General features: G+C 31.3%; 1 protein-coding gene across 8 annotated transcripts in view; it reads right to left on the bottom strand.

The window, feature by feature from the left end:
* LOC125049434 (homeotic protein antennapedia) overlaps window positions 1–13,325 on the bottom strand; it is a 151,166-nt gene that overhangs the window by 24,613 nt on the left and 113,228 nt on the right. Inside the window, exons 1-2 of one of the 8 annotated variants that reach the window (XM_047648728.1) lie at window positions 6,302–6,907; window positions 5,570–5,695 (exon numbers count right to left, since the gene is read on the bottom strand). The exons of 6 other annotated variants lie outside the window; for them this stretch is intronic. The gene's annotated coding sequence lies outside the window, so the exon portion shown is untranslated. Of the gene's footprint in view, window positions 1–5,569; window positions 5,696–6,301; window positions 6,908–13,325 lie in introns of those variants that run through there. One more of the 8 variants, XM_047648722.1, reaches the window with a different exon arrangement.

The following is a 13,325-nucleotide window of genomic DNA, read 5'->3' as shown; positions in this document are numbered from 1 at the left end:
ATGCCGAGTAATCCATGGATCACACTAGCTAGTTAGGTCGCGAAAACTGCAGTTCGATGTTTAAATATTGACAACCAATCAAACTTAGTAGGTATTCTACGTCAATCGCAAGAATGATTTCATTGTTCGAAGTATACTGTCGATAAACCAATAAAATCAAATAACTAATGCAATTTGCATACAATAGCATAATACTAATTAAATGTTTACATTACAACCGGAGTTCTTTTCGATAATTTTCCTATAAGAATATATTTTTTATTATATTTTCTGTATTCGAATCATAGCTATCAAAAAGTTCGTCATGTCTTGTAAATATTACAAATTAAAAATAAATAAATAATAACCGATTAAAGCTTTTTCATCTATGAATAAAAGTAACTTTTAAATCTCCATATGAATAAATGCTAGCAAATACTTCATAAAACGAACGGTTCTAGAATCAAAATTGCATTTTTTTAGAATCAAATGTTAACATTAAGTCAAAGAGCTACATAAAAATATATGTATGTTATTTATCACTGTAATAGTATTGGAAATTTCAACACCTGCAGTTACTTTGTAAACAGTAAAAAGAATTAATAGGAATTCATATTGATGAGACAATGCACCTGTTTTAGTTGTATGAGGTAGAAATCAATATGAAATATATATTCATCAAAAACGGCGCGCAGTTTTATCATAGTATTAAATTTAAATTTAGAACACCATCCCTTAATGTAGGTGTAAAAAGTATTTATAAGCGCACTCTATATATTATATTACTAAAATAAAAAGTTCTCCTTATAAATGTTGGCTGGCTGTTTTAGTTTTTGTGTGAGGGTGATTTAAAACCATTCTTATTTTAAAATTACTTTTTAAAGATAAGTTCCTACTACTTCGATTGACAAGACTATTACATTACACTATATATGCTAACAAATAATCAGAATAGAATATTGTACTTAAACATAAATTTACTAGATCAAATGTCAAAATACCCAAAATTTTTAAAACCTTAATTCTTTAACAATTAGTTTTCTCTAAGGCTGTATGATTTAATAATACGTTATAAAGATTAATAATGTCGCACGACATAAATAATATGTCGGCTATTTCAAGCGACACCTACCAACTACAGCGATTAATTACAATACAGCCTGAGGGCCTTAGTAATATCTAATTAAGGAACGACATTTTTTAATTATATAACATTGAATTAGTAAATAATATATTGAAAATTTTAATGAAGCCTTCGAATTTTAAACCAGTGAAGGTTCTATTTTTAAATTTAAAAAACAATTATTATTCATAAACGCCCTTGTGTCAAAGTACAAAGTTAAATATTTTGATACCTACTTCAGTACCACATGTCTTACGATAGTTAGACACTGAAAGTAATCTCCCAATAATTTGTATAGATCCGAATAATACTTGAAGTATTTATTCTTTTATTTCCCTTACAATACTGCCTATGTATTTCATACAAATAATTACTATTATTTAACGTAATTCCATTCGTATTATTTTTGGAGCTTCGGGTAAGCTTACAGGTTTATGACCTTTGACGCTTGGTTACATTTCTTAATTAAATTGAACGCAATATATTTTATACATCATAAATTATAAGACTGTTATTATTGATTACCGTAGAATAAAAAATCCAAACCGTTTTGTGCAAAATAATTCTGATCGCTTGTAATACGGATAAAATAACATTCGATACATCAAACTCAAGATTAATATTCAAATCGGTCGATAATTTTACAAATTCGCCGTACAAACGAGCGGGTGTTCCGAGACCTATAATACACATTAATATCCCCGACTTCTCATGTCAAACCGGCAATCCTCGGCCGATTATCTTTATTTAGCGATAATTTATCAAGGCAACGTAATTCGCTCTTGTGAGTCATGTTTGAGGCTTTGATGCATACTACTTTGTCATGTTTTGACATCTCTCATTATAAGTACGTTGACAAATGCCTCTTGTTTCTAGCGTCATAAATAATCAAGGTTTTTGCTGGCTATTTCAAGTTATTTACCAATACCTAATGCAATATCCTTAGTATACTATACTTTAAATAATGAATATATTAAGATGTTGAATTACTTATAGTATCTTATTAAATATACAGTAGAAGTTTTATTTTTATTAAACTCGAGATGATTTTCTGCTAGGTATAGGTAAGGTCTGTAAGACAGCATATACCCTGTAGTACGAAAACCGTTTTCAGTATTAACTTAATAGTTAATTAAATTGTCCAATATCTATAGTAAATATCAAGAATCGAATTCGTTTAATATTCGTAGTTGACGTCGCTAACTTGAAATTACGTGGTAGATTAACTCAATATTAAGTTAATAAATGCAGGTACTTCTAGGCTCAAATATTACTAAACAATTTATCCTTATTTTTTTAATGTAATAGGAGGCAAATGGGCTGGATAGGTACCACATATTGCCTGAAGGCTCACAAGTGTACTGCCGGCCTTTTAAAAATTGGTACGCTCTTTTCTTGAAAGACCCTCAGTCGAATTGACGAATATTACTCATTTCTTGCTTATACACGCGTGATAAAACATTCTAAAACGAAATTATAGAAACCAATTAATATTTATTATCTGTGAACCCTATAGTACCTATCTATTATATTACACTACTTCAAAATTCTAATATCTATGCTTATAAAATGTTACCAAATTCGATATTTAAATTTTCCATTCTGATAAATATTAGACGTTTGTGAATGTGGAAAGTTAATTAAAATATTTAATGAGACCACCGTTCCGTTTGTGGGAGCTGTTGACATGTACAAATGATATTAAATTACCGATACGGAGGTAGGCGTTATCACTTCAAACAATACAACTCGGCTCCATTGAAACTCATTCATAATAATTAAAGATTATTTAATTCCTCGACTTCGTTTGGATAAATCGTAAAAAGTATTTACTTATCTTATATGTCTATTACGAATTTTTATTCCGTCTTTACGAAACAAATTCAAGTTCATCACTATTAATAGCTTATTTGTAAGCGTGATTAAATAATAATTATTTTGTGTTAATTTATTAATAATAGAAGCAGTAACATACCACATCAGGGACTTGAGAGAATCACGCACTGGAATGTTTTCCATTGTAGCTGTATTTCTTGGGGTTTGATAAGATAATGGTCCGAAGTCTGACGTATAAAAGGGCACTTCAATAACGTAGACATTTATCAATTATTGTGTTTCTTATGTACTTGGCTTTATTATAAACATACGCTATAATAATATGCGAGTGCTAACTTAACCTTACCTATATAAATGTATCGAATTTGAATTGCCTCAATGTGCCGAAATTCTAGTTTATGTCAATGTAATATATAGTACAGAATTAAATATGTTTAAATTTCTGTTATATATCAATCACTGTATTACTGTACCATTACTCGTATACAAGAGTATAAAATTATTAATTCTTAGCAAGTGAATATTCACTGATAGATGATGACTTGATTAATGATTATATAATCAATTTACAGATCATCAAATGAAACTTTGTAACCGTAACAGTACCTAGTAAGATATTATTTTATTCATAATGTACGACAAAATCTAATCCATCAATTTAAATTTGGAATTCCAAGGGCGTGCCGAATTCAAAAAAGCCGTCATGATTTCTCTACATAGAAAGTCGTGATCTCAGTCACGGCGCATTATCGCATCATCTCTTGCTACACATTAAAATCATGAAGTTTTATTAAGGCAGTCGAAAAGCAGACCATGTGATGGTCAGTAGATAGCGGTGAAAGGTACCGTTACAATAATAGCCCCTAGAGTACAACAAGAATATTTTGTATGTTAATTGCATGAATTTCAGATTATGTTTATTGTTTATATTTAGGGTAAAAGAACATGGTGTACAGATAGTAAAATCGTTTAGAGGAAGACATTTTGTCTCAGAATAAATATAGAAGGCTTTATAAGGTCATAGGTAGGTAAGGTACAAAAAGGATGTTTTTAAATAATCTAACTTTAAAACTTTGTATACTCCAGGTCTATATCTTGTGTTCTTTTGCAAGATTCAAGAAGCTTAATAAGTGAGAGTGAGCAGTGAGAATGTAAAAGATTAGGGAGGCTTTTAGCTTAAGGCCACATAATTTATGTTATTCTTGATTCTTTTCTTACTTGAACACTTGTAAAATATATAATAAATAATTAGGAAGGAGTAACGTTTGCTTAAAAAATCTTATGCGTTTGAAGGGGCTTCAAAAAGGACGTTAATTAATAGTTGTGTAATTTATAAACCTATTTTCCTCCCTCGTATGTATATTTTCATTTAATGGCTATACAGTTTATAAGTTCAAGCCATGAAATTAAAATAAATATAATATAAATTTCCTAAGAGTTTTGAAATATCGGTAACCTAAATAACAATTTCGAGAAGCTTCTTTTCGAAATAGAAAAATGGTTGAAAATATTATTGTTACACTTCGCTAATTATTCTATTAAATTAGCATTTTACATAATGTGTTTAGTTAAATTTAAATAATTTCTTATCAGACGTTGCCTCATGGACCTTGGATTTTCACTAAAATGGGCTTAAAATTCCTATTTAATGCGAATAAATAACACATTTGTAAAGTATACTTTTGTATAATTTAAAAGGAGAGTAAAAAACAGTGCACATTATTTTAATAAATATTTGACTAAATTTCCTTCTATTCTGCAAAAAACCTATAATTTCTAAGTTATTTATTATATTAATTTAATTATTAGATTACTACTATTATATCTACAAATGATAAAAATTGATGAAATAACCCTTATAAAGTTTAGATGAGTTTATAAGATGTATGAAGTTCTAATGGGGGATGGAAAGCACATATTTTTTTTATATAGAAACTAAATTTAAGACCTGCATAAAACGCAATACTAATCGCAATAATAATAATAAATCGGCTTTGAATAACTAAATTTTTTCTGATTAATTCATTAATATTCAACTAATATCACTAGTAATATCTAATTTAAACTGGACAATAATTTAATTTAATGTAGACAATTTATCATAGCTACTATAATTTATATAATACAAATCTAGACATTACAATATCATTAAATATTCATAATTATATATTAAATTGCAACTCATTTATTTTTGAATAATAAATGTATTAATGCTAGCTACTATATGTATGTTTAGTACCTACAAAGTTTTAATAAACGAATAAACATATAAATTCATTGGTTTACTAAAAATGTTTATCTAAAAAATATATAAGAAAATGGTTCATTATACTAGCTTTTTCAAACGTGACATTTAAACTGTTTTTTTTACCCAAATATAAATATTATTAATAGGTATATTGATTGTATTGTTATATTTTTATTGTAGTGTATGTTATATTATTGTATATATGATTATTTAACTCAATTTTGGAAAATTCCGCCAAAGTGCGCACGGAGAATCGTATATAATTTAAGGATTTTTATTACTAATATACCTAATGAAAATCCTTTAATTATTTACGATTCTCCGTGCGCACTTTGGCGGAATTTTCCAAATGGAAAATTGAGTTAAATAATCATATATACAACCTTCCGGGTAAAGTAAAAAGTTGATTGATGATCAAAGGCGGTGCTAAAACATCTACATCTCTATTTGGTCCTTCAAATGACTTTTTGATTAATGTCCCTGGTACCTGTCGGCAACTCCTAAAGGAACTGTCGACAACACAATAAGTTTTATTAATATCTGTATTTTGTGACGTCACGGGCACATTATGTGTTTATGCGGAATTCAAAGTAGGTATTTTTTGTACGTTGCCATGGCAAAAAATAAGGAAAATTTTAGATTTGTATAATCAGTTAGAATGCGAGATAGGTATATGATATTCAAATAAGATTTTTCGTTTTAATAGCGATACATTGTTAATTTGTTTAAATTTTCTATTTACCAATTTTTAATCATAATTATTACTATGTAGGTAAAGAATATTGTAAATATTTATTTAGATTAAATGTATAATCTCGATATGGACGTATAAAATCGATGCTAAGAACGCTCAGTTGGTATAGTTATTAAACAACAATTTCTTGGGCAATAAGACATAGCAGTGATAAGGATAATATTTGAGGTAAATGCATTAATTTGTATAATAAGAGGATTAATAAATCATAGTAATTATTTTTTAATTTCATTGGTATACGTTATATTTGTTTATCATACAATAAATTTTCATGTTAAATTGTATGAAAAATTTTCTTACTGTGCTCAGTATTATGTTTTGATAAGTATACTGTAATTTGAGGTAATTGTATGTAACTTACCACGAATTTAAATACGTTGCAAAGTTTCCAATTAACACTAAACAAACAAATCATGAAGTCACTATGTAAACGAAATCACAAAAAAGTTAATAGTTTAAAAATCCTACATCACATCGAACTTTATCACTGATTCTATCTAATATCATCTCTGTTTCGCCATATTTATTAAATAAATGAGGTCACAGTCCAATTTATTTTTTACACTTAAGTGATATCATTCCAACTAGTTGGGACCACCAAACCGCGGGTAATATTTTATTCATACCGTTACCCCTCAGACTGATTTCCGACGAAGCGTGCCTAATTGCCAACATGATAACTTCGAATAGCAAAAACAAACGGAAATGTCACAATTCAATCGGACATCATCAAGTTCAAGAGCGCGCGAAATCGCGCAAATTCATTAACCGCGAAGTTCGTAGCGCGCCTACGATCGTCACTTTTTTAACGTAAACTGTCAACAATTTCACGAAATTACGCTCGTTTAATGAACGTCTGAACCCGCATTGAGCTAGCTGTCAAATCTACGAGCCGTCATAGTCCGCTGCCATGAGTTGGCACGCACACACCGACAACCGCCGCGTGCGATAGACACAACTACACTGACATTTCCCGAACGCGAGCGTGCGGGCACTCTCACAAGCGAGTTTCATGAATCATACGAACTCCGCGCCTGTGTTGTACCGGGTGGGAGTGCGAACATGCAGCGTGCTTTTAGCGTGGCCAGACGAAATGATGCCTAACTGCAAAAGAGAATGTGAAGTATATCGGTTTTACAAAATGGCCGGTTATGATTGAGTGTACACGCGCCTATGTAGCTGATCCCATGAGAGATTAGCGAAATGCGTGTGAATGCAACGTTGCTACGGATGGGCGCATACTGAAGATGCGTCCTCATTCCTGCGATTGGAATCAGATGAATGATCTCTTATTTAACATTCGTGAAAGATGCGATTTAAGGAGGCGTTTTCGAGTAATTAAATGATTTAAATGTTTGCGGATTCACTTTTAGATAACATCGTACTGTTGGACGAATGTAGAGACTGGTAACTTGCAATTTTATCTGTTCCATTCGTTCATAGCTTACCTGAAACAAAACAAAGTAAATAAATAAAACAATCAATTAAAATACATAGTAAATAAATCATATCCGTTGTTTATATTTTCGAATGTCATAAAATAAAATATTATTCTTTATCTTAGAGGGAAAGACAAATCCAAGTCATCGGCTTCTTATCATTGACCTCAGTACATCTGTTCCTTAGCTTAGATAGTGCGGGTCAGCTGTGTTTTGAATAGATATGTAAGTGTAATAAGGAACCTATGTCAAGTTCATTGATATGACCTCAAATAATTCGCGAGTTTATTTCTATTAAATACACGATTAATTGTTTGTAAACACCATAAAATGATCGGGGAAATTAAGACGCAACCAAGTTTAAAATGTATGTAATCATTCAGTAAACGATTCATTTAACGACCCAAGAACTAAAGAGCTAAAGGTAATAACCGTTGAACATAAAAACAAAGTTAACGAAGAAATATCAGCAAAAACATTAATTAAAATGATAATGACGCAAATGCACCCTATAAACTAAAGTTGAATAGAATTAATAAAAATTAATTTATTGATATCATTGACAACATTAAATATTATAGCTGAGATAAAAATTGGAAAACAATAAGGTCATTGAGTTCTACGAGAAAGTATACAATGTCCAATATTGGGTAGAAACATATATAGGTATAGCGAAAGAACGTATCACATGTTCAAGAAGGTCCTATATGATAATTTAGGGGCTTAATAATAATATGTGTGCAAATTTGTGTTTCAACAGATGCAGCAGTAATAAATTGTCTTTATGAAACAACTTCAATGGCCAGCGGTCAAATTCAGACAAAATAATTGGACACTCGATTCTATTACAAAAGTCCACCATTCATAATCAAGAGCCACTCAATATAATGAAGATGTTAACAATTTTCCACGACCGAATGATCTATCCACCGTGAAATTTTAGAAAATAGGCCCCGGCAACTTTGAAATGTCCCGAGAGAGTTATTACATTAATATATTTACCAAACACGATCCTATTATTACGTTTTCATGTACTCGTTTACGCATAAATTAAAATCATGCCAGTTTTTCTTTTGTCCCAACCCTTATTTGGTATTCATGTTTGATATTTTGATAATACAAAAGGACGGCGCGTTTTGAAAACACAACGTGTTCATAACATACGAGTAAACCTGTTTTGCGAGCAATGTATGCTAAAGATACAAATTGTGAAAGAGGCAATCGTTGATAAATATTCAGACCATAGTGGGCTTTTTTTCCTTCGCTTTAAGCTTTTTATTCTAACGACGTCAAATCCATCACTTCAATTATGGTCATACCGAATGATATATGAGTTAAGTGAGGGATTTTAAAGGGCAACGGGGTTGTTTGAAACTACGAAATATGTACAGCATCAAGCTCCCTTTTTAATTTGTCCGAAACTATGAGCCGTAGCGAAATGAGGGTCTCGAAACTATACTTAATCGCACCCTAGTTTTTTCGATCGATTCTTAGGTTTCATATAATTTGGTTGAGGTTTTCATGTTTCTTATTGCTTCCGCAACGAATTTCGTGCGACCCACGGCTAGAAATGATTGAACCTATTGGGCGTTTGCCGGCAGCGACTCCAATTTAGTTTTTCGGATTAGATACGCCAAACATAATAACATAATTGCTCTAATAACAGGCCAACCTCGCCATGCCTTACAATTCACTTTCCAATTCGGTTCATTTTTTACCCCAAGACTGTCTAAAACTATTATGATTTATGACTGAAATTTTCGTGCAGGCAAATTACGGGCCGGGTTTTTGAACTAGTTGCTTCTCTTTCTGACTTATGGCAAATTTGTAGGTCTGATAAGGACGTTATATTTATGTACGATAGCATTACAAACATAGCTGAGACTTGTGGATAAAATGATTTACTGTGTTTTTTTCTAATTAGCTCGCAGGAATAATTAGTAGGATTAACATGTAATGCGAGCGTATTTTTCAATGTCTGCATATTTAATAAAAAGGCTTAGCAATTAAACACAGTAGCTTAAGAATTCGATACAACTTTTTATAAGTTAGCGTAATTATTTCAATACGGTAATTATGTTCCGTGAGTTCTTGTTGTACCAAGTTATTTTCTGGTAAAAGTAGTTTGAAATAGTGCGGTCGACAAATGTTCATGACAGTGCCTGCATTATACATGAGACCTGACACGAACCGGTAGATATTTACATACAAAACTTTTTCACATAGCTTTGCAAGAGCAGAATTATTTTCGAAAAGTAAAATCATTTAGTACTTATGCGAAACGGGTTAAAGTTTTCTGGTAAAATTAGTAATGTCCAAGCTTAGTAATACAATAGTTTTCTGGTAAAATTAGTAATGTCAAAGCTATATACGATACCTACGTTAAGTTGCCTTCAAGAATTACTATGGCTAGCGCGAGTATATTTATTTTTTTACACTTCGTTACATTTATAGAAATCAAATAACATAATACATATTTTAAGTTATAAAATATGCAACAGGCGGCCTTATCGCTAACATACGATCTCTTCCAGGCAACCCCAGTAAGGAAAAAAACTAATAAAGAAATATGATTTATAAAGTGCAAGAAGCGCATAACCAAATCTTATAAAAACCAACGTTAATCTAAAATAATACATATGTAATATAATTATTAACAGAAAGTTTAAAATAATGCTATATAGATTATTCATTATATATACCTTTCAATTTTGGATATACAGAACCCAAGACTTCTGCATTATTCATCTTAAGTTTAGGGTAATTGCCTAAGATCTTGAATTAAGTATCTACAAATCTTATTTTTACAACAATTCAAATTAAATGTACCTATACATGTTGCATGAATTGAATTAAAATGTGATTATAATTGCGAAAATAGAGCAGAATGTAATATAATCGATATAGTTATTAACTTGTATGGCACACAATAATAATATAATAAATACATATTTTACGATTGCGTTTAATAGTCTATTTTTATTCCCTTATAAAAACTGAATTAGTCTTATTGCTTATAGACATATTAAGTAGAGTAATCTTTCGTCTCATTCTGTCTTATGATACTTATGCTATGATGAAAAGAGATATGACCACAGGCTTTGCACGTTTGGACAATTTTTTGAAATATATACCTATAGGTTCAAATTTATTATATTTAAAAATATAATAATTTTGAATATTAAGTATATATATTCCCTTGTTTATAAAGTATTTCATATAAAATATTATATACTTAATGGAATATAAATGTATTAAAATGAAGCAGCCACCTCTAGAGATAGAGTGCGTGGTGAAGCGGAAGAGTCGCCTGGTAAAGGACTGTGAAAACGAACCTACTTTAGGGTTGAACAGAATTTTAATTAAATTATATATTCATTAAATAATCTTAAAGACAAAATATATCGTAATATACCAAATATAATCTGGTTGTTCACGCGAGTGTCCAAACCATAGAAGGAAACGCAAAGGGACTTTTTAAATTATAAGTTATATTGCTTTTCATTTAAATTTTTTTTTAAATTAAATTTTTTAATATAATAGTCAAGATCGTATTAGACTTATTATTTTAATATAAAATTATATTGTTTTAAATCTAGTTTACGTATTTAACCTTCAAAGCTCGTTAAACTTGATAGTTCAAACAATCTTCTAAATTCTTTATTAATTTATATGTGACATACCTATTGGGGTAGTCAAAACCTATATTAAACTGAAATTGATTTACGTAAAGATTTTCCAATTTGTATCTATAACGTGCGGACAATAAACGTACCGCAAATACAATGGTGGCAACCCTATTGTCCGACACAGCCGCCCGGACACGTTTCAGGATCATGAATTATGGCGCGAGCCGATGTGACTTTTCAATTTGAAATCATCAACCTGGAATTAATTTCATTTTTGAACCCCATTATTTCTGTTATCTATACGCGAATCGCACAATATGCGCGTTTCAGTTATTGCTATTCGAACAAAAATAGTAAAATTTTCATTTGTTTATACATAATCCCTGATATGGACTTTAGTATTCCCTATCTTCCAATAGAAACGTGGAATATCTTGGCTTGAGAAGGGCAAAGGATTGATACCTTTGAGATGTGATGATGGAGGCGAATGCTAAGAATGCCAAGCGCACCAATACATCGAACCTGACCCAACTCTGCCTACGGACTCGCCTGTCTACAATATGCCGACAGCGAATTGTGTTTTATTTCGATCATACAATCAACAGAGGCGATGAGAACTTGAAAGAACTGATCGTGGTTGGTAACACAGAAAGCAAAAGGTCACCGTCCTTAAAACTATACACTGATATAAGATAGGTGCTGATCAGATGCGGACAAGATGGCCAGATCAGATTGATCACGCTGCTTAGACATGAGCTACCGACTCAAAAGAGACAGAGATACATAGTCCTAACCATTATTTAGCCTTTGAATGTCCAAATAATAATAATAAAATCCCGTTTAATTTCCGATCATTACAAACGTAGCATATACTACTTTAGTTATATTACTTTTTCTTGTTATCCTAATATCCTAGCTTCCTTTAGTAGCATTGACCGGAACCCCTTCACGATTAGAGTCCAACTTCTTCCAAATATTTCTGTGATATTCCAATTTCATGACTTTCTTTCTGCATTCGCTTTCTGCTAACACTTCTATTACTTCTATCCACCTTTTATTGGGACCCTCTTCTCCTTCTTTCCCTTGGTTCTTTTCACATAGTTGATAACTATTTGAAGGACCTAATATATGAAGAAGCTGCAAGTGCAATTTCTTAACTAAATCTCGCTTTTATTTTGTTTCGTTTTGTTAAGCGCGTTATATGACAGTCCACATCCAATTTAAAATATCTTAAAATATATAGAACGTCTCAATAAACGTTTATTTAGTTCAGATTTATAGCACGGAAATATCCCGGTAAAGTGTCGGATACGTGTATTTCACAAATCTGTCAGCGGCAGGCCCACACAAAATCTCGAAGCGTCTATTCAAACGTTAGTTGACGAAAGTCGAAATAGAACCATAAATTTTATTCTAAATAAAACTCCGGTCCGTTAGACATTCTGTTAATCGGGGATGTATAAAAAATCTAGATGACACTGACTAGACGAGGCCAATGACCCGAGATTATTTTTTGAATTTCGAATGCGTGGTTTTATTATATAACTGCAAAATTTTTGTTAATTTTTTCACTATTTAAAGTCATTGTAAGCGTTCAAATCCCAACAGAGGAGCTTTATGACAAAGCTAATATTAGACAATCATTTCCTGTCAAAAGGGTGGTGACTCCCGGCGGGCGAGGGTGGGATACAAAACACCTCCACGTCTCAGTATTCTGCAATCCCCGTCCTTGAGTGTGAATCTGAATTCTTATTTTTTGTGAGTGATGAATGGATTTTTAATATCATCCGGCAGATGTATCGATAGCAAAAATGATGGAGGATGTATGATAAAAAAGATGCTTCTTTCGCAATGCAATTTCTTCTAAAGCTTTTCAGTGTTTGGACTTGTTAGCTACAATCACAAACAGTATTTTCTATACACATATGTAGCCATGACTAGCGAACTAATAGAAACCAGTATTCTAACAGGAAAAACGTGTAAAGGCTGATTAAGAAAAATGGAAAAATAAATGTCTGCTAGTGTCATGTCGCTTGTAGGGACAAGACAGTGCATGTTACAGAGACGTCTCAATACTGACGGCAGTTCGGCAAAAAACGTGGCGAGCGATCTCACGACTGTATCACGAGATAAATAAAACATGACGGGCCCTATACATACATATCGTTACATATCCTATCTTAATCCCGGCATCTGATTTGAGCGGTTTCCTACCGATGTACAAAATCGATCCATCCATTTTAAGATATGTTATTTAGATTGTTTTTGTTTTACCTAAATTGCATAAGTTTATATAATTCCGTGCAATTTTCTCAAA

This window comes from Pieris napi, chromosome 5, assembly GCF_905475465.1.
Source record: "Pieris napi chromosome 5, ilPieNapi1.2, whole genome shotgun sequence".
Lineage (NCBI taxonomy): Eukaryota > Metazoa > Arthropoda > Insecta > Lepidoptera > Pieridae > Pieris > Pieris napi.
This window is presented reverse-complemented; position numbering and strand designations above follow the sequence as displayed.